Below are 23,352 nucleotides of genomic sequence, written 5' to 3'. Positions count from 1 at the left end.
GTGTAAAGTTGGAATTGAAATAAAACCTATCTTCTCTTGTTCATGGTGTTTTTCACAGACTGAAATGAGATAAAAATATTCTTTACCCAACTAAGTACTTTTTGTGTCTGAGTCGTTGGTGCAGTTAATTCCTACAGAGGTCTAAGGCAAGATCAGATTCAAGGTGAGAAAGGCGAGGTCTGTGCTTTCTAATAGTATTTACCTGTTGGACTGTTTTGTTACTAGCTTCTGTGTCATAGTAATTCTGAAAACAACACTTGGGAACACTCAAAGTTGCTTATCTCATATCTCAGCGACTTTCTGAATGGTGCTTTGATATTTTGCTTAATTTTGTGTTCATACTATCCACTGTTACAAAGAATTTCTGACTTTGTATCAGTTTTCCATGCATGTAAAAGAAAATTAATATTCACAAATGTCAATAAGAAGCATTTTATGAGCACCATTGAATTAAGACTATCTTCTATTGGGTCCTTTAAAGGGGTAAAATGGGATAGGATGCCACTGTGAAGCCTCACTGTTCCACGCCATGAAACACTGGTTCATGATCTGTACAGTATTTTTTTTCCTTCAAATAAAGCACTTTCAAACAAATTACTCTATGTTTAAAGCAAAAAAAAAAAATCCCTTTTCTGAGTTTTATTAAGTAAAGGCTCAGTGCAATAAAAACTGTTCCAGTAGGCTTTGGTATTGAATTGCTTTTGCTAAATTATTACTTTATAAAATACCATCATGTTCACTTAAATTAGAATTGTAAATCTGGAGAAAATCTTGAAGACAGTTTATTTCTAATGTGGAAATAATTTAGATTTCTGTGGGTTCTTTAAGGAGGGGTCACACACTTGCACAATCATGGGGCTGGTAAAGAGAGGCCAACAGAAGACTAGTATTTGAATTGATTTGACCATGTCAGAGAAGGGTGGGGACATCATGGATGGTTAAACAGGAGGTATAAATAGCACTCAAGTGGACACTGATTACTACATCTGTGTGCATATGTGTGTCTGTGGCCATCTCCTGTTGGTTAGCCAAGATCTCTACTATCCACCTATAATCCTTACCCTTAATGGCACACAGGAGTGAATACAATGTTCAAAAACTGAGATGCCACTATACTAGGAAAATGTAAGACAGTTGCTCATACCCCCCACAAAAGAGTATTTCCTCTAAAGAGCTATTTTCAAAACATAATAGGATTTGCTGTTCCAATGCTGAGGAGGGAAAACATAGTTCCTCCTGCAGAGACTCATCTCTACCCTGACTCACATTGTGTCCTTGTGCACTTTACTACCATACTGGCTGAAGAAGTTGGGGAGATGTGGAGTGTCACAAGGCAAGCTCAAGTGTTGATTTCTGTATTGCTGCTCTCTGACTCTCTAAAGACACATTGTGATGATGACTTGAGACCTCAGCTTCCTCAGCTCACTGTCTACACACATTTTACTGACAGTGTGTAAGTCTGAAGCATAAGGCACAATGATTAGTTCACACTCAATAGCGGCTGGTCTCCTCTTCTCTAAATAGTAATCATGCTGCTTTTAATTAGTAACGAAACTATCATAAACATTCCTTGTTCATTCAAAAGTTATTTCTCATCCTATTTTTATGGTACTATTGTGTTATATTCACCTTCACAGTATTTTAATGGGGAAGTAAATCTCTGGGGAAAAAAAGACAATTACAACATGATTGACAATTGTATTATACACATGATTTCTGCTGCCTTGTGTATTTTGCAAACACACACACACACACACACACACACACACACAAATTCTTTCTACTTATTAGACTCCTTATAATTCAGTTTATAAACACGTATAGTACCTGAAACTTGTTCTGTTTTCTATAAGAAGTGTAGAAAACAAAAATTAAAAATCAAAATGTAAATGTTCTTCAGTAGAGAGTCTCCCGTTACTAAAGGAAGAGTATAACATCAAAAACCCTCCTGAGCTGGACACTTCAAAGGATGTTTTTAAGTAATTTTGTGAGTTCTTCTCTAGAACTGTGCAATGACAGTCAAGGAGACATTCTCAAGTTCATCACCATTTTAATTCAGAACTCTCCTTTACCAAATATGAAACACAGTTTCATATATTGGATGTCAAGTAATAAAATTCCATATTTCACTGGAAGTTCACAGAATCCTTCTATAAAATGAAAGACACAAAAGCAAAAATAAAAGTAATACTCATTCTTTAACTCAATGTAATGCATTTATCACTCATTTTAAACAGATGCTGGGAGACAAGGAAGCTAAGGAAACAATGTTTAAATAATGTGACTCCGTGGAACGCTTCTTTGAACAAATGGCCCTGAAGGTGGAAGGATCAAATGCTACACTGAGGATGTCACTCATTAAGTTTGTCACTTTACTCTCTAGTAAAATGTACTTTTCAAAGCAACTGATAAATGAGAGTTAACTGAACAGAGTAAAAAGAAGGAGGAAGAGGAGGAGGAGGAGGAGGGAGAAGAGGAGGAGAAGGAAGAGGTCAGATGTTATTAGCAGAGAGAAAAAGAGTAGAACTGGTTTTGCTTTCAGAGACTTTTTTCACATTTTCAATATGCTGGATCAAATATAAGCAGATGCATCACTGGTCATTTGCCATCTGGGGCACATCTATAGGGTTGACGTTAATATCAATGAACAAAACAAAGGTTTGGACATAGAATCCAAGAGAAATTCTCATCATAATATTTTAAGGTAATATGCATTAACTATGTAGACATGCTATAGAATGATGCGGCTCACAAACATGAATAGGTAAAGAACACGGGCAAGGAAGATGACTCATGTGTCATGAACATAAACTGGAGTTCAGTTCCCTGCACTGTGCTGGGAGGTTCATGACTCGGGAACTCCAGTGCAGGGTGATCTGACACCTCTGATCTCCATGGGCAACTTCTGCAGGCACTGTCACTCACACATACATAACTGCAACACACACACACACACACACACACACACACACACACACACACACCACTTAAAAATAATAAAATGAAATCTTAAAAAGGAAGTCAGAGAATAGTCATGGAAAACTCAAGATTGCTGAGAATAATAAGCTGGTATAGGTAGAAATAGGTATTTGTGACTCATGAGCACAGAATTGTTGCCTATATCATACTGTAAATCACAGAACCAAATCCATCCAGCTCTCATTGAGGAATATTTTGAAAAGAAAACTCCTCTTTTCAGGTGACAGATTTAATCCGTTTTCTCAGTAAATGATCCAATTTGTTTATCCAAATAACAAACCATGCTGACAGCCCATCACTCTTGTGTGTGGATCGGTGCTGAAATAAAAGGAAGGTGCTGAGATCTTGTCCTCTTCCGTGGATGCCACACACTTACATAACTAGGCAAGACAACCGGTAAAAATAGAAACGAAGACTGACTTACTTCTAAACTTATTGAAATCCCAGCTATTAGAAAAGTCTGGAGCATCCTGAAGGCGGCATTGCATCTTGAAATCATAACACATTTGTTCTTTTCGCATTCTGTGAGGATTTCTCAAACATACGAGTTTACAGAGTGTTTGTTTCTGATGAAGGAAAGATAAGAGGTAGGGCAAATTAACTGGAGCAGAAAGAAACACTAAGGTTGAGTCAAGATGTGGGAAAATTTGAGAAAGTAAGGCCTTATGTGTGTACACATGTGCGTGTGCTTGCATGTGTATATACATGTGTGTGTGTGTGCATTTGCTTTCATGTGCTAAGGAAACAAACCAGACTCTGCTAGTGTTCCATCCTGGCTAAACAAATAGAAAGCTCCATTGCCATGGAAACTGGCAGGAAAAGCAATTCATGTGCCTGTCTGTTTTCTCCCCACATTTACAGAGGAAAGATCAAATTGCACTGATGCACTTAAAACAGTGATTCAAGTATAAATGAAAATATCAGTAGTTTTAAAAGCTCTCCAGCATTGCTGGTTGGGGATTCAGGGTGCATTAACTATGGTGGTAGAAAGACAGAAAGCAAGTACAGGTGTAGCCATAAAAACCTGCATTAGGCATGACCCCCCATCTTAGCAAAGACTGTGCTATTATCTGCTTACTGGTGAATCAGAATGAGATTCTTATTACTCAACATTTCATCCTAAATATATAACTAATACATTTTAAAAATGGGTGCTACAGAGATGTCAGTGAGGTAACAATACATAAACATGGCTGAAATACATACCACTATTCATTTGCCAGACAAACACACTGACATGTTCTCTACTGATGTGGGGATTTGGATGAGAATGACCCCCATAGGCTAATATATTTGAATTCTTGATCCTTATTGGTGGAATTGTTTTAGGAAGGATTAGGAGGTATAAACTTGTAGGAGGAAGTATGTCACTAGGGCTGGGCTTTGAGGTTTCAAAAGCTCTCACCAGGCTCAGTCTCTTGCTTTCTGCCTCCAACTTGCAGCCATGCTCCCCACCATGATAGCCATGGACTCATCCTCTGAAACTTTAAGAAAGTCTTATAATTTGCCTTGACCATGATGCATCTTCATAGCCATAGAAAAGTAATTATGACAACCAAATACTGAAGAGTTAAGACTGTGTAAATATGGCTCTGTCTCTTGAGTATCTACAGCAGACATGAAAAGAAAACTATGCACATGACTAGAAACACTGTAAGATAAAGAGGAGTAGATAAAGGTATAAAAATAAAAATATGATCAAGATTTAGAGTATATCTTACCAGACAGAGTAGCAGACAGTGAAATGGAAACAGGATTCCCAACAATAACAGAAGCACCTCATCAAATAGGTAAGCCACTGCTAATGTGATTTCATGCTTAAGAGCTTAGGCAAATGAAGGTCCAGAATCCAAAACTCTGCCCACCCCAATAAGAATCTCGGATTCTATTTTATTATTTGTGTGTGAGGTGTGTGTGTGTGTGTGTGTGGTGGGGAGTATACACATGCCACAACATGTATGTGTGGAACCCAGAGGTCCATATCAGGTATCTTAAACCTTGTTTAAGACAAGAGCTCTTTTGTTATTTTTCTTCTGTGTGTGCCAGGCTAGCTGGCCCATAAACTTCCAGGGATTCTCCTGTGCCTGCCTACCATCTCCCTGTAGGAGTGCTAGATTATAGATTCTGTTGCTATTTATTCATATTCTATGTCTATTTTGGGGACTGTAACTTGGGTTCTCATGTTTACATGTCAATAATTTTATACAAGGAGCCATCTCCTCAGGTCATTAAATTTTAAATATGCATCTTGGTTGGTTCAGATACACATGATACTGAATAGAGAAGGCCAGAGAACCAGCATGAAACATCACATGGGATACTGAAAGCTTTCTCCAAGCAAAGAAGAGTTGGGACTTTAATCAGAAGGAGGTACATGAACAAGACACTAATAATAATATTCAGAGAAGTAGGTATGCCAACTTTGTGTTTTAATAAGAATTTCTGTAAAATACCAATGTAGAGAAAGTATACACAACATACTGCTAATGTTAACAATTCACAGAAACAGAATGTTCTAATGCTCTTTGGCAGAATGCTAATTTAAATTTACTGTCCATTACTTTAAGTGGAAAGAATCACAATCCCTGACCCCTTATGTTTTGTTTTGTTTTTTTAGTACATATCTAAAATGTCTGTTTTTCCTACTCAAATGGTTTAACTGCTAACCCATAGAGCTTTGGGAAGAGTAACAAGATTTCTTGTAGGGCTAGTGACAACAGGACTGCAAATACTCTAGGCATTGTGCAAACAGATGGCACAATATTTATTTTTTAAAAAAACCTATAGAAAATAATTTTATGATGTTTTACATGGAGTATCCAATAAACACTTTATCAAAGATATCAAATCACTTGTTACATATTGTAAATGCGTATAAGGATCTGGGATATAAGACACAAGATTAATTAGAAAATGCAATGATCTAAAGAGGAGGGAATAAAATCTTGAACGAAATATGAGGGGTGACAAGTGGAGAGAGAGGCAGAGAGGTGATAGGATCAAAATAGTAAAGAGATCGGATCAATCAGATGAGCCATGAGGAAGAAAGAGTAAGAGGAGGCAGAGGATAATTGTTTAGGTATCTGGGCTAATGGAACAGACAGTTGGTGCTGTCAGTTATAAAGATAAAGAATGCATGAGAAGAAGCAAAAATGGGCTGTTTTGGACTATATGCTAATGTTTGATAGTATTTCCGTTATAATAGTAATTATTAGGACCGTTTCCAACAAGTGCAAAATACTAATTCAAATGTGACTACAGTACATTAAAAAAACTCCTGTATGTGATGGGGATATAGATACAGACAGGACACAAGATTCACTGGAAAACGCTATGATCTAAAGAGAAAAGAACACACAGAGGTGATGGGACCATGATATCCAGAAAGCTGGACAGTTGTGGTGTTACACCATTTCATGAAGAGAAGTCCAAGAAATATGTTTGACCCATAATCCTGACAAAATTCTTCAGAATGACAAAATGTTAAGCTTAGGGAGACTGAGGAGCACAGTGCTGGAGGAAAACTTTTTCACAGTTACTGTTAAGTCTATTAAATGGTTAGAAATGCATGGGTGTTTTTAAGTTAAATCATAACAGTCAAGATTTCTTGTTAATAAAAAGCAAGATATAAATAAGAAAGGCAGACATTTCTTTGGTAAATAAGAGCATACTATACTTCCCCTATATGAATACAATTTTGTTTGGACACATAAGGTTATGCAATCATAATCTCCCTTTGGGTGAAAAATAAAATAGTTGGGCTGGCATATTGTCAGTTGGAAGATCAAAAGACTTAAAGGTATACCTCAATGACAGGACAGCAATGCCCTCTTAAGACTACCAAATTTGGGAGCCACCCAGCAGGAAACAGCACCTACTACAAAGGAAGCATGTGTCCTTCAGCCTCTTGTTCCCAAGAAAAGCCTCTGTGGTCAAGGGATTTCAAGAGAATTTGACTTGAAGTTCTTCTATCCCAGAGATCTCCTAAACCAAACAGAAACAGCACTGTTGTGATTTCCTGTAGTTCTGGTGCTAAACCCAATTGACAGTATGGCTGCACATCTTCAAGGCACTTTCTTTAAAGACCTTTCTCTTTATATGTATATGTTGTGTTGTATTTGTATTGATATGTGTATGTGGACATGTGTGCCATGGATCTCATATGGAGAGAATTAAGTGTTTGCTTTCATCTTCCACCATATTTGAGACTATAGTCTTTTTTTCAGGCCTACATATCCCACCTTAGCTAGACCTAGAGCTTTCAAGGACTCTCCCATCTCTGCTGAGATTACAGGCATGTACTCCTATGCAGGGCTTCATGATTGTGTGGTAAGTGCTTTCTCGACTGAGCCACCTTCCTAGCCCATCATACTTCATTTAAATATGTTTTAATGAAATGTTGTACAAAGCCCTATGTTCTACAACAAAAGAAAGCTCCTAGACTATCTGAAACATTTTATCTCAGCCTGTTGATGTTCAACTTGTCTAAAAGAAACAACAAAAAAACCAAGCAAATATAAACTGTGTTCATAGAGGGAAATATGAGGTAAGATTTTATACAAACGAACAAACAAAAAAGGTTGTTAAAGCCTGTCAAAGTTTCTTATTAGAGAAAACAGAGTAAAAAATTTCTCAGGCAAGTTACTTGTCTTTCATTAGTTGCTACCACCATTGGAATAAAACAATTCCTGCTTCAAGAGGCACAAACTATTAAAGAGCTACAAGAAAGGCAGTAGGAACATTGATGACTGGAGAAAGCCTGGGGCAGTAGAGAGACTAGCTTGTTAGGGGACCTAAGTTTAGAGATGGGAAAACAGCAGGGGGATAATCATCATGCAGCTGGTGATCTCCAATATGTCTGGAAACAGGCAGCATGCTACACACTCACTGAGCACTCCCCACGCTCCACACCTGCACAGCATGGATATAAACACATGAACAGACAAAGTGCCAAATGTTCTTAGATTCCCAAAGCACCACATCTAACCAGTATCAAGCAAAGCCTTTGTGTGTCTAGCTTTTAGAGTTTCTTTAAACCCCCAAGACTACTATCTTGATCCTGGGCCTCACCTCATGGCTGGATGATAAAAGCAGACTCCTGAAAGACACAGATCCATACTTGGATCCTCAGGAGCATCACCTGCACCATGCCCTCTGTGGGGGTCATCCTCTCTTCATCAGCACCTCCCTCTTCACCCGTATCTCAGATGCCTTAAACAGATGCACTCATTGAACACAGAAATCTGGGATTCCAGGTATAATAGAACATTTTGGTCTAATGAATGCTCAACTTGATCTCTATAATGCAGGCATTCTAAGGCCCCTTGCTTCCCTTGAGTATCAGAGGGATGTAGATCCAGAGCTCTCGTTTCTCATTCCTATGCTAACCAAACCTTCTGTTTTTGCCTTATTTTGTCTCTTTATTCAAACAGATATTATTAATGAACAAAAATAATATAAATAGTCAAGTAACAATATTCCATAGATTTGCTTTTAAAATGATTTACTCATTATTAATGAAAATGTTCCAATATACATTTCTACTGCAAAAGATTTATACATTTCAAAGTAAATAAAACTATATCACTGAAATTCAGATATGTAAAGGTCTCAAATATTATAAAAATAAGCATATTTGGTAGAAGATTTGCCACTCACTAGGTGGCTTCATGTTGTGTGGTTAAGGAAATCATTGTCTTCAGTGTGAGTGTGGTATGGAGGATCCCATAGCACAGGAGAGAGAACTTCTCAGCACTTTAGCTGCTTGGGAATTATAATTTGAATACACTTTACAAACCGTGGGGATAATAATCAAAGCCAGTTTAAAAGTCACATAAATTCTGAAAGGTATCCAATTTATGGGTGTTTTTCAGTATTCCAGATAGAGATTTCAAATAGGTAAGTTTAGGAAAATAAATATGGTTTTACCCATGAAGATACTTTTAAAATACCTTAATATCTAAAATGGAATGTCTTGGTCAATTCCAAATGATAAGATTTAAAATTGATTAATGCTATCTGCAGAGGTGATTACTCTCCAAAAATATAGGGACACAAACAGGCTTTGTGTCCTTCAGAAGTACCAAAGACCAACCTTAAGTTTTGCACATTGATTTTGCTCATTAATGAAAATTCAGATAAAATTAGACTCCAATGTTCAAATTGTCTAGAAAAGAACTTTAAACGTATGCTGCCATTGATATCCCACATAGTCTTCACAATCTAATTAGCAACAACCATGCACACAACATTTAAGCAACACATACACACACACACACACACACACACACACACACACGCACACACTTATAACAATTGACACATCTGATAGTCAGCTGTTGAAGTACAGCACAGACTGAACATTTTTAGTAGGGATATCATCTGAGAAGTCCTGACAGCATCCAGGTTCAAAGCAAAGCAACCCCAAGGTTGGGCACTGGCCATAAAGGTTTCTAAAAGGCAAACAGAAGCAGTCATTCAAACAAACAAAGAAATGAAAACATTGTCAGAGCCATTTGGGAGCGTAGCAGCAACTGTATAGAAATGTGACTGTGATTTGACAAAGGCAACGAATATACCATATTCCAACTATTGAAAAACATTTACATTTACTTAGATTTCCTGTCTCATTATAGTTTAATTTTCTCTGAATGGCCACTTTTTTTTGTAATATGAGGCACAAGTCTCTCCAAGGTTAACTGGTAGTACTCTGCTTGTCATAGAGAAGGCTAGCTGATAGGGACTTCTTAGTATTCTGGGAGGAGGGACCACCCAGGCTCAGCTTCTCAGGGTTCTTCTCACCAACAGAGGGAACTGTAACATCCTATGAGTTATAAGTTCTGCAAATGCTGAGCTGCTGACATTTTCAAACAAGGCATCTACATAGCCAACCACTAATCCCACACTAAGCTTCAGTAATCTGCTCCTGCTCCCCCACTGTACATCCTGGGCATGTTAAATTTCCCTGTAAGATCATGGCAGGATCAGTAGCACACACACATTCTCTTCTCTTGCTGATCCTTGGCTCTATAGATGTTTTTCCAGTGAAGTCTACTGCTTTTTGACAATGGGTTTGCCATCAGAACACAGGAGTTATAAAAACCATTACTAACTCTGCAGCAAAATGGGAAAGGAAAAGACATCAATATTGTCATCATTGGACTTGTAGATCTGGGCAAGTGCACCATAACTGGCCATCTGATCTACAATTGTGGTGGAATTGGCAAACAGCCCATCCCATCAAAAGTTTGAAAAGGAGGTTGCTAAAATGGGAAAAGGTTCCTTCAAGTATGCCTGTGTCTTGGACCAACTTAAAGTTGAGCATGAGTATGTATGGTATCACTATTACATCTCCCCGTGGAAATCTGAGACTACCAAATATTGTGTGAGTACCAGAGATTTTTATGGAAAACATCATTACAGGCACATTTCAGTTTGACTGTGATGGCCTAAATGTTTTTGCTGGTGCTGGTGAATTTGAAGGTAGTATTTCCAAGAATGGGCAGACCTGTGAGCATGCCATATTCTAGCTTACATGTTGACTGTGAAACAGCTAATGGTCGGAGTCAAGGTAAAACAAACAAAACAAAACAAAACAAAAAAAAAAAAAAAAAAACAGGTTCAACCAAGCTACCCTACAGGCAGAAAAGAGGGGAAATGGTTATGGAAGTCAGCACTTACATCAAGAAGACTGGCTACAAACCTGACACAGTGCCCATTTCTGTTTGGAACCTTGACAACATGCTGGAGACAAGTGTCAATATGTCTTGGTTCAAGGGATGGAAAGTCACCTGTAGAGACGGACATGCTAGTGGGACCATACTGCTGGAAGCTTTAAACTGTATCCTGCCACCAATTCATCCAACTGACAAACCTTTGCAACCGCCCCCCTAGGGTGTCTATATGGATGGTACCTACACTGTCTCTGTGGGCTGAGTGGAGACGTGTTTTCAAACCAGGCATGGTGGTTACATTTGCCCATGCCACTGTCCCAACTGAGATAAAACCTGCTGAAATGCACCATGAAGTTCCGAGTGAAGCTCTTTCCAGGACTGTGGTGATATTGTGTTCCCCAAAATATTGTGCACCCTAATAAACTTATCTGGGGTCAGAGAACAGAACAGCCACTAGATAAAGAGGCCAGAAAAATGGTGTTACAAACACCTTTAATCCTAGCATTCCGAAGGCTGAGATCTATCCGGATCTCTGTGAGTTCAAAGCCACATTGGAAACAGCCAGTCATGGTGACTCACACCTTTAATCTCAGGAAGTGATGGCAGGAAGCAGAAAGGTATATAAGGCATGAGGACCGGAAACTAGCATGGTTAAGCTTTTAAGCTTTTAGCAGCAGTTCAGCTGAGATCCATTCAAATGAAGACACAAAGGCTTCCTGTTTGGGAAAACGAGATCAGCTGAGGAATTGGCCAGGTGAGGTTAGCTGTGGCTGGTTCTGTCTCTCTGATCTTTCAGCGTTCACCCCAATACCTGGCTCCAGGTTTGTTTTTATTAATAAGACTGTCTAACAATTCATGCTACACAGGACAACCTAGGCTTCAACATAAAGAACATGACTGTTGAAGATGTTAGATGTGGTGACATTGCTGGGAACAGCAAAAATGACCCGCCAATGGTATCACCGCACAGATGATTATCCGGAAACACCCAGGCAAAACTGGTGAAGAATATGGTCCTAAACTGGATTATCACACATCTCACCTAGCTTTCAAGTTTGTTGAGCTTTGGGGAAAAAAAATTGATTGCTGAGTACAGTGACATACACCTTTAATCACAGCACCAGGTAGGTAAAGGCAAGTGGATCTCTGTGAGTTTGAGGTCAGCCTGGTCTACATAGTTAGTTCCAGGACAGCCAGAGCTACATAGCAAGGCCCTGTCCTGGAACAAAACAAAACAAAACACACACACACACACACACACACACACACACACACACACACACACACACCAAACTGATTGCCATTCTGGTAAGAAGCTAGAAAGATGACTCTAAGTCCTAAAATCTGGTGGTGCTCCATTGTTGATATGGTCCCAGGCAAGCCCATGTGTGTCTATAGCTTCTCTGACTATCCTCCATGGGGTCGTTTTGACTGCATGTGACGTAAGGAAGACAGTTGCTATGGGTGTCATCAAGGCTGTGGACAAGAAGGCTGCTGGAGTTACAAAGATCCTCAAGTCTGCCCAGAAAGTGCAGAAGGCTAATAAGTATTACCCCAACACCTGCCACCTGTCTTACTCCATGGTGGAAGAAGGTATTAAAGCCATTTGCCTACATTGGCTACTTAGGTTTACTAGTAAAAGATTGTTTAATGATAGCAATATGCTATAAAACCTTGAGAAGGAAATAACGTTTTGTGGACCATTTATTATTTATTTGTGTATTTCTTTGGTGTGTGTGTGTGTATATGAGTTTTAAGTTATTTATTTTTTAAATCAACATTTTAAATGGAAAACATCTCAAATCTGTCATGGAATTTTGAGACCCATTAAAACAAGTTTACTTCTTACCACTGTGAGCCTCCTAGTATTTATGCTGAACTCCTAGGCATAAATAGTGGAATCTTATGATTCTTCTAAGCAACAGCATATGGACACAGAAGGAAGCCAACCAAGCACCACCTTCATATACAGGGAACAAAATTTCACCTGTGGCAAAAGTCATGAGTCGACAATAATGCAGAATATGGGCTTAGAACAACCTGGGTGTAAATATTAACAGTAATTTACATATCGGTTTCATAAAGAAAACTGGCAAAATTCCAAATAACCCTCATTGTTTCTCTTAAACTGTACATGGAGTTATGTTAGTGGATTAAGTTTTTAAATGTAAATTATAAGAATATATGCATTTTTATCCCCCTAGCCTAGATCTTGAGGAAACTACTCTGGTGAAGGTATGCCAATAATAACTAATAATAACTAATAATATAATTTCCAAGAACATTGGAAGCTTTAAAAATGATATCTATTTAATGAAATAATTGTATACCTATTACCTTTGCCTAACCAGAAGCAACATGTATAAATCCACACAATGTTCACTACTTTTCTAAACTGGTATAATCCCTAACTGCATTCCTAGTACTTATTCTTCTACCCACAGATAAGCATAATATCTCAGCCTTCATCAAAGAAACTTCTTTTTGCAGCAGATTGAGACTATTAAATAAAGCCAAAACTTGTGAAATGCAGAGATCAATTGATTATGGGATGCTCAGCTCCAATAGATAAATCTACAACACAACCCCTACACCTAATGCTCACAGAATATCATGGAAGTAGGGGTGAAACCAGAGGACCAGGAATTCTACTGTGATGGGAAGCTACATGAATGATCTCAACAACATGGCTGCCTAAACAAGACTTGAACAATTCTAACAGGAGTCAACATTCCACCAGAGATAGAGAAAACTCACAGGGACTCATCCTTAAAGAGCTACACAGCAATTAACAACTCCTGAGATAGGGAAAAGGAGCCATCTGACTGGCTGTCCAGTACCCTAGAACCATATACATGCAGGTAGTAATGAATGGACTCAGTAGGTTGTATTTATATGTTTTTTTTATTATTTTACATGTATATGTAAAATCAATGGTTAAAAGAGAAGGAGCCCAATGGATTTGGGAGGAAGCAGGGATGTGGAGGACATGGGTTTAATAAGAAAGAGGAGGGGAAATGATGTAATCATACTTTAAATAGAAAATTAAAAGTATGTGTGCTCTGATCAACTCTAACTGTATTGGTGTTTCTAGGTCTGGCTGTGGACACTAATTTGAGTCTGTATTTAAATTGATGTGGACATCACAAATGGAATGGAATGTTTCATTCTCTTCCATTCATCCAAATTTGATGATGTGCTAACATACATTGCTAAGACAGAATGAAAGGAACTGAATGTATTGAATATAGTAGTTATTCATGACCTTTGAATTTAAATATAGCTCAGAACTGTCCAAAAGAAAACAGCCCAAGATGAAAATTTTGATCAAATTATATATAATTGCTTTTAAGACATTATTCCATTTTCACCAAAGGGATAAAATGATTTCAGGACTTTGTCCAAGCATGCACTGAACACAAGGGAAACAAAGACGCATTTCTTGCTTCTCCTGTACTTTTAAACACTTTGTGATTATAAAGGAAACTAAGACAACAGTTTTAGAACACTTAATTGGTGGGTTGTTTTCACATCAGAAAAAATCGTCAAGTATAGTGGGACATGGGGGAGGGGTATTTTTGAAGAGTGAATTTCTATCTCCTGCTCCTGAATACCTCATAAATAATAAAGAAACTAACAGTAAGTGTTAAACCCATCAGTGAAAGGAAGAATATATTTGGCATTTAAATCCTATTAAAAAAAAACATAAGCCAACTACAGATCATTACCTTTCTTGAACATAGATACTAATGTGTTTGACAAAATACTAGCAAATAGAGACTAACAATGTGCTAAAAGGTTTATACACCACAACCAAGTAAGATTTATCCTAGATATATAAGGAGGATTCAAGAATCCATTACTATAATCTAAGACAACCAGATAACAAACAAAACTATAGAACCATATTAATAGCTGGAGAAGAAACAACTGACAAAAACTCCAACATTCATTTATGATAAAGAGCTCTCAATTAAAGAAGAACAGAGGCCCCAGAGAGGTGCAGTAACAAGGAAAGCTCTAGTAGTGGATACATGGATCACCCTGGGAAACAGAAATAGATTTTTTGGGTGGACTGGGAGAAGGTGAGAATGGGAATAGAAGGGATCAGTGCCAGGGGATAGAGGGAGAGAGTACAGAGAGAGATGAGTGGAATTGGAGAGCATTTGAGGAGCAACATGGAAACCTAGTGCAGTGGAAACTCCCTGGAATCTGTAAGGATGACCCTAGACAAGACCTCTAGTAATGAAGGAAAAGGAGCCTAAACCAGGCCATCTTCTGTAACCAGGCAAAACAGTGGTGAGACTGGGACATCAACCCAGCCACAAAATCTTCGACCTACAGTCTGTCTACCCTGCAAGATGTTCTAGGGTACTAGTGACTCAGAAATCGTGGGAGTGGTCAACCAATAAGTAGTCTAATTTGAGGCTCATGCTATGAAAGGGAGACTACCCTGACACCACCTGGATTACTAGGAACCAGAGGCAGGATAGCCCAGAGACCTAGGGTAGAACCAAACATGACTGGCAAAAAAAATAATATAAATAAATAAATAAATAAATAAATAAATAAATAAATAAATAAATAAATAGAATTATTCCTACTGATGTTCTGCTATACTCATAGACCATTACCTAGCTCAGTCTTCATCGGAGAAGCTTACTCCGGCAGCTGATGGGAACAGATGCAGAGACCCACAGTCAAACATTAGGTGGAGAGAGAGAGACTAAGTTAGAGGTCTCCATACAGTCCCTACCTGGGAGCTTGGGATCCCTTCAGAAGAGGTTGATGAGGAATTATGAGAGCCAGAAGGACTGAGGACACTAGGAGAACATGGCCCATGGAATCAAGCAGGGCTCATGGTGTCTCACAAAGACCCAAGTGGCAATCATGGAGCCTGCATGGGTCTGTGCTTCTCAGCATATATGTTATGGTTGTTGGCTTGGTATTTTGTGGGGACTCCTGACAGTGGGAGTGGAGGTGTCTCGGACTCTTTCACCTACTCTTGAGAGACGTTTTTCTCCTACTGGCTTGCCTCAACCAGCCATGATGTGAGGGCTTATGCCTAGTCTTATTGTATCTTTCTGGATCATGTTCAGTTGATATCCCTGGGAGGCCTGCTCTTTTCTTAGATGGAAAGGGGGCAGTGGATCTGGGGGAGAGGGGAAGTATGGGAGAATCTGGGAGGAATGGAGGGAGAAGAAGTTGCAGTAGGGATGTATTGTATGAGAGAAGAATTAGATACATAGATGATAGATAGATAGATAGATAGATAGATAGATAGATAGATAGATAGATGTTAGATAGGTAGATAGATAGATGATAGATAGATAGGTAGATAGATAGATAGATAAATAGATATGATCAGAGGCAAACTTCTTAACTCAATGTAGAATGTTTAAAACAAATACTTCACCATCTAATCTGTAAATGTAGTTAGTAATGGATTGAACCAACAGTTCCCAAAGAAAGAATTATACATTGGAACAAATATTTCAACAAGTATTCAACATCCTAAGCCATTAAGGAATGCAGGTTAAACTGCTTGGGAGTCCATAACATGCAAGTCAAAATGACTATCATGAAGGAAAAAAAGAGCAAGTGCTAGCAATCATGTGGAAAGAGAAACCTTTACAGGGTTTGAAGGCACACTGTTGCAGACAATATAAAAATAGTAAGAGGGCTTTTCAGAAATGTGAAAACCATATTATGGTATGCTCAAGTTATATCCTGCTTATTGAAACACTACTCACAATAAATAAGATGAAGACTGGCCTAGATGTCCATTAATAAATAAATGTATAAAGTCAACATGGTTAATCTATAAGATCAAATGTCTTTTAGACATAAAGAAGAATACCACCACCTTGCTAGACCAACGTAACTCCTAGTGCATTCTAAATTATACTCACAGCTAAGGGTAGCTAGAGCAGAAAGATTGTAAGAGCTAGAATTCTAGGAAATTGGCTGTGAACCAGTATTTCCCAGAAATGGCTGCTTAAACAAGACTAGAAACCCTCAATTAATAGACATGATGACATGGAAGGGACAAAATTTCAGACTCCCACCCCTAGACCTAGAACTATAGGCAACTAATGAGAGCTGGGAAAGGGAAAATTAGCCTCTCCCAGGGATTGTTGTTTGTCCAATGCAAAGTGGTCATCCCTGAAACCATATACACACAAGCAACAAAAATGAACACAGCAGGTTGCATTTATATATCTGTGCATACACACACACACACACACACACACACACACACACACACACACACGGAGACAGAGACAGAGAGAGAGAGAGAGAGAGAGAGAGAGAGAGAGAGAGAGAGAGAGAGAGAGAGAGAAGGAAGTGGGAAGTAACATTTAATTACAAATGATTAAAAATAATAAATCTAAGTAAGGAAGCATGAAGTTATAATATCTTCAGAAAATGAATGGAGCTAGATATCGTAACAACAGGCAGGGTAAATCAGACTCGGGAAACACTATCACATTTTTCTCTCATACCAATGACATGGACGATGACAGAGCTATGAGAGGAAGACAGCTAGGAAGACAGGAGGGGAATATGAAAGAGTAGCAATGTAAGTGACTGAAGAGCAGAAAGGGAACAATTTGGAGGGTGGAGCAGGACCAGAAATGAAGAGTGGTAACTGGAGAAGACAGTGTGGAAGCAAATCAGAACCAAGTCTGATACATACATATGAAAACCCCACAATGAAACCTTCTATATTAACTGATATAAAGGTAATAGGATAAAAGAAAACACACACCAACCATTATATTCAATGGTGAGAAACTCAAGGCTTTCTCACAAATATCTGGTCACAGATGACTTGCCTTTTGACACGTATTGGCAGTCTCTACTAACGAAGCAAGACAATGCAAATTAAAAACAGATTAGTCAGAAGAATGAGTTCCTAAAAAGAGTAAAGACTGTATTACCACATGATCAAGTTATATCACTACTGTGTATGACCAAAGGCTTGAATCCAGCACACCACTGAAAAACATCCTGTAATTTATAGTGGGGATGCAAAATGGCAAAACAAACAGGAGAGATAACTTGCTGATTTCTTGAGAAGGTGAACACATTCTTGTCATAGGGTCCAGCAATCACACTCTTTAACATTTACCTTTTGTGGTATCCAAAATGGCTCCAGGGACAGACCTGACTGGGATGACAAATGAAGAATGAAGAAAAGGGAACAGACTAACACACAGAGAGAAAGCTAGGATCTGGTGGTCTACACTCTGAGACACCACAGCTCAGCATGTTTATTATACACAGTTGAACAGAAAAGCAGGGTTATTATATACAACTGGACATGAAGACAGGGTCATTAAATACAGGTAAACAAGGAGGCAGGGCTTATGGTGTTCAACTGGATGAGGAAGCAGGTTTGGATAATCTTCATAGGAGTAGTGTCTATAGTGAAGCAGCCTTTAGGCTGTAAACATCGAGGAGAATGAAAACTAAAGTGGACATATTCTGCACACACTGTCAACACTCACACTGGGACCCCTAAGGAAGGCTTTGTCTTGCCTCTCAAGCTCACCATAGGGGAAGGCTTTGTCACTATTCCATGAGTCTGAGGCTCTTTGGTCTTTGACATGGCCAGCTCATATCAACACACATTCACTCAGGACTTCACTCACTTCGGGCTTTGTCTGCTCTCCACAACCTGTTATAGCTAAAAGTTTTCATTCATATAAAACAGTTGGTGACTGAAGCAGCCCTTTGCATAATTATCTGAACTTAGAAACCATGTCTATCATTGGTCAAATGGGTAAACAGGGACTTAGCAGTGGGACATATCAACTGCTAAAAAGTATAGTGCTCTAGAGCCTCATATTGTATTTCACACCTATTGTCCCAGTTCTTGGGAGAGAGAGAAGCAAGAAGACTGGAGTTCAAGATCATCCTCATCCTATACAGAAAGTCCAAGGCCAGTCTGAGTTATGTGAGACCCTGTCTCAATAAGCATGAAAGTATGTTATCAATCTAAGAAAAGAAATGACATAACACATGGGCAACTCTGAAATGCACATTAGTAAACAAAGAAAAGTCAATATGAAAAGGCCATATGTACGCTATCATTCCATGAGGTCCATGCTGTAGACAGCTATGGGCTAGAAAAAGAGAGCTTCAAAACAGTAAAGCTCATCAGAGGTTTCCAGACTGGGGAGTAGGAGAGGAAGACAAGTACATAGAGGGTTTTTAAAGTAATGAAAAGCTTCAGAAGATTCTAAAATTTGCCATTATACACTTGGCTAAATTCACAGGATAACAATACTAAGAGTGAACACTAAGGTAAACTATGGATTTTGGGTGGCCGGAGATGAGTATGTGTTTGTTTGGACTCATTGTAAAAATACACTCTCTTGGAGGAGATGCTGACAGTGAGGAACCTAAGCATGCATGGAGTAGGGAGTGTGTGAAATGCTCAATACCATTCTTCTCACAAAATAGTAAAGTTTTATTATTTTATTTATGGTAAAAGGCAAGTCAAAATCTCGCCTTAATTTCACAACTTACTATGAATTGAAAAGTTTAAACACTATATGGTATCATATAATATATAAGGAAGTTATGAAAATCTTATGTTAACTTTCAAAAGCTCATTCATGAGTTTAATATTCCAATATAATTTCCCTTATTAAATTAATTCTAGCCTAGATAGATGAGTGTGTGAATCTTATTGGGTTAGAAAAATAGCATGAGTCAAGACTACCCTAAGAAAAATAGCAAGAAGTGGCCTCAAAATACATTCATGTAATAATGTTTATTTACACTGCTACTGATAATTTTTCTAATGATAATATAGCACTAATAGGTATCCACAATCCATATATATATATAGTTAGTTAGTTAGTTAGTTAGTCGGTTAGTAAACACATAAATAAATAATTTCAGTAGTACTTGAGCTAGCCCTAATTTCAAGCTTAAAATAAATTATCAGATATATTCCACATCTTCAGCATTGTCCAGATAAGCTAAAACACTTTAACATATTTACATAAATTGATATTATATGTACTTACTGCAGAAAGCTCCTAAAGAATACAAAAGAAAGAAAATATCAACACCTTCATTACTACATGTACACACAAGTGAACAGAATACACTAGAAAGTGCTTTATCTCAGGAATCACATGTAAGATTAAGCAGTGAGCCCTCTCTTAATACTTCTGACTCTCAAATGTTTGTGAATCACATATTAGTCATAAGAGTATTCTATATGTGCATGTGTATACGTAAAATGTTCTTCTATGTATGTAGCTAAAGAAAACAAGAATCAAAATATTAAAATACTCAAAATTATTTTCATCAGCAATATATGCATATTAAATAATGTATTTATTACTAAAACAAAACATTCTTTGCAGTCCTTTTTTTGTTTTAGAAGACAAAGTCTCACTATACTATTTGGACAGCTTTTAACATCCAAAGAATGCTAAGGCTGGCATCAAACTGGTGATCTTCCTGCTTCAGCCTCTGAAATTCTTGATTATAATGACACCAAGACCAGTTTCCCCCAAAATGAATCCTTTTATTTAGTATTTTAATATATTACTAATATTTTTAGATCAAATATAGTTCAATATATGAAATATGTCACCAGGAGGGAACTACAGCAATTTTTTCAGTGCAAAACAGACCATTAAAAGCCATTGATGTAACTGGAATTCCAGTCTTGGAAATAAAAGGAAACCTAAGAATAAATTACTTTAACAATCAATTCATAGCACAGTAAAGTTCTGTGTAAGAAATGAACATGTAAATTTTCTAGAAGAATGCTGTGCTTGAATGAAAATAAACACCACATAACTAAAAAACAAACAACATAAAAACAAAAACAAAATCCCTGAGATTTGATGGAAAGAAATTCTAGGTGGATTCTTCCCATCTTGCCATATTAAAATCCCTATTCAGAAATATATCTCCATCATATTTTTTTTCCTGCTGAAGAATGCTATTTCAGTCTTTTACTTATGACTACAGTGGCATATTGACCAACCAAGTCAAGTAAATTATTTGGTATTTCCACATTAATTTAAAAGACTTATTTTTATTTAAAACTGTAGTCTGGATCATTTTACCAATACTTTTATGGTTATAGTTAAACTTTATATTGTAAAATCTTTTATTTCTTCAAGACAAAACAAAACTTGCTTAGAGGAAGTAACTACCTCAGAAATTTATACACCTGGTAAATTCTTTAATTACTTTGATCACTAACTATAACATTTTAAAATATGTCTCTATAATTAACAAGCATGTTTCACTTCTGTGGGTGTATTTGTGTGTGTGTGTGTGTGTGTGTGTGTGTGTGTGTGTGTGTGTGTGTACATGCTCCTATACTGCCTATCTACATTTTAAAAACTATATTATAGATGATCTAAATCAGCTTTGGGTGACATTAGATGAATATATATTCACCTTCTTCAATGGAGATGCATCAATATGCACAAAGGGCTGCTGGGTTCTGAGCTGCTAAAATTCAGAAGGATAGCTGATCTCAAATACAGCATTCACATGACATTGCTTATATGTCATTACATTGTAGTTATTTAGCATTTAAAAATATCATTCATCTTTGGAATATCTTTTATGATGGCTACTCTGCATCACCAAACTGACTGGATTTGGACTTATCTATGAGACGTACATCTGGGTGGGTACATGTGGGTGTTTCAATAGTTTTAAGTTAGGAAGAAGGATCTACCTGTAGTTTGGGTCTTAAAATGAATAAAGCAGAAAAACAAAACAAAACAAAACAAAAACAGAGAGCTAGCTGAGGCAGTATCCACCTCTGTGTTTCCTGAGTACAGACATAATGTGAGCAGCCAGTTGGTGTCTTTACCACCATGCCGTCTGTCTAGATAGACCTTATCCCAGTCGAAACAAAATTCTTTTCAAAACAAATTCCAAGTTGCTTCTTGCCAGGAATTTTGTCACCACAACCACTAAAGTAACCAACACATCTTTGTATAATTTACCAATATATCTTCTTGGGTTTGTTTGTGGTTTTTTTTTTTCTTTTCTGTCTTTGGAGGACAGCTTCCACAATAAATCTAAATCATTTTCCCCACAGAATCCACTTTGGATAAATGTCTACTGGGTAAATAGTTGCTAAGTTTTGGGACAGAGACAGCCCAGGACAATTTTCATCCAGTTTAAGTTCTCAGCACGTGTACCATTACTTCCCCGCTCTGTGTGCTGATAATGTGCATCTTGGTTTAATTTTCTGATTTAGATTCATGGTACAGGAAAAGAGCTCAGGGTACACTAAGATCACCTGCTTTCTAGAAAGAAGATGTGAATCTTTCTGCTGCTGCTCTTCCTGACACCAAATGGAGGGAACATGAGGACAGTTTTTTGCTCCTGAATTTCATTCTCTGAACTACCTCTCACTTCTGGTAAAGGCAGATTTGCAAAAGTACCACCTATCCATCTGCATTTGACAGTCCTGGGAAAAATGTAAGAATTGCGTGGGTGTGGGGGGAGGCGGGGTCTTGCCACTGCTTCTCAGTTATAATGCTTTTATTTCACCAAATGCAATTTGAATGGTTCTGCTGTTTTGCTCTTCCAGTTCAAAAGTCAGCAGCTAAAAGAATAACTGTTCTTCTGACAGGTCAAACTCGTGTGAAAACTCACAGCATCTCCGTGCCAAGACAATTCCACATCACAGCCATTTAACTTCTCAGTACTGTGGTGATAATTTACACACCCAGAGTGGTACATTCCATTCCTTGTAGGTGATTCACAAGGAGGGCCAGAGTGTAGGTAACTCAGTATCATGGGGCTCAATTGCTCAAAGGCATCCAGAGAAATTGAGAGCTCCCAGAAGCTGCTACACTTAGTGGGAACTATGATTTGCCCTCAAATACATTCGATGAAATCTGAACTTTACATATTAAGTAATATAGGATAATAAGATATTTTAAGAATACAGGAAATTGAAAAGTGGTCAATCTATAAAGAATCTAGGACAGATAGGATTTTGCAAAATAGACAAAATCAGAGCATTCCAGACCAAGGACAAGCATAAGAAATCAGCGTGTCGTGAAACAAAGTGCCAGTTTAGGGAATAGCACAGTACTTTTGTTTTACGGGGGAGTCGGGTAATTTTTCTTGAGAAAGTAAGCAGAAATAGATTGTGCTTTATTTTTCAAGACACTGAATGATTATGAGTATAAAAGTACCTTATCCGGAGTGATATATTTTTAAAAGATAACTCTGAAAGTGTTCACTTGGCAAGGGGGATAAGCATGAAGAGCCAGCTCATCATTCTTCCAGGAGAGGTAATGAGGCCCTTGATAAGGGCTCTGCATAAAAAAACTAGGGAAAGGAGGTTTTATAGAAGGACAACAGAGACTACTGACAATTTCTAACAGCAATCAAACAATAGGATGTATCAGGGAGTACAAATGTATATAATCATTTTCAAATCATGAATGAAGTAAATTGCATCTAAAATTACCCTTAAAATTCAGCAGTAACTTAAAAAGAAACACTTTGTATTCATTAGAACAGGAATAAGAATTTTACATGCAGAAAGTAGCTAGTTATGTGGGAATATAATTCAGAGACATAAAAAGAAGGAAAAGTTGTTCGTTTATTTGAATATGCAGTTAGAGGTAGCTAAGCTTTGACTCTTCATGAGGCTCTGGATTTTCTAACTTTATTAAAAAAG

At 37.7% G+C, this 23,352-nt stretch overlaps 1 protein-coding gene and 1 pseudogene across 1 annotated transcript in view; one reads left to right on the top strand and one right to left on the bottom strand.

Moving 5' to 3' along the window:
• The window catches only part of Chsy3 (chondroitin sulfate synthase 3), a 231,126-nt gene that overhangs the window by 141,964 nt on the left and 65,810 nt on the right, over positions 1-23,352 (bottom strand). The window lies entirely within an intron of this gene.
• Positions 853-22,355, top strand: LOC131896101 (elongation factor 1-alpha 1-like; annotated as a pseudogene).

This window comes from Peromyscus eremicus, chromosome 19 (assembly GCF_949786415.1).
Source record: "Peromyscus eremicus chromosome 19, PerEre_H2_v1, whole genome shotgun sequence".
In the NCBI taxonomy this organism is placed as follows: Eukaryota; Metazoa; Chordata; class Mammalia; order Rodentia; family Cricetidae; genus Peromyscus; species Peromyscus eremicus.
Note: the sequence above shows the minus strand (reverse complement) of the source record. Positions and strands in the feature narration are given on the sequence as shown.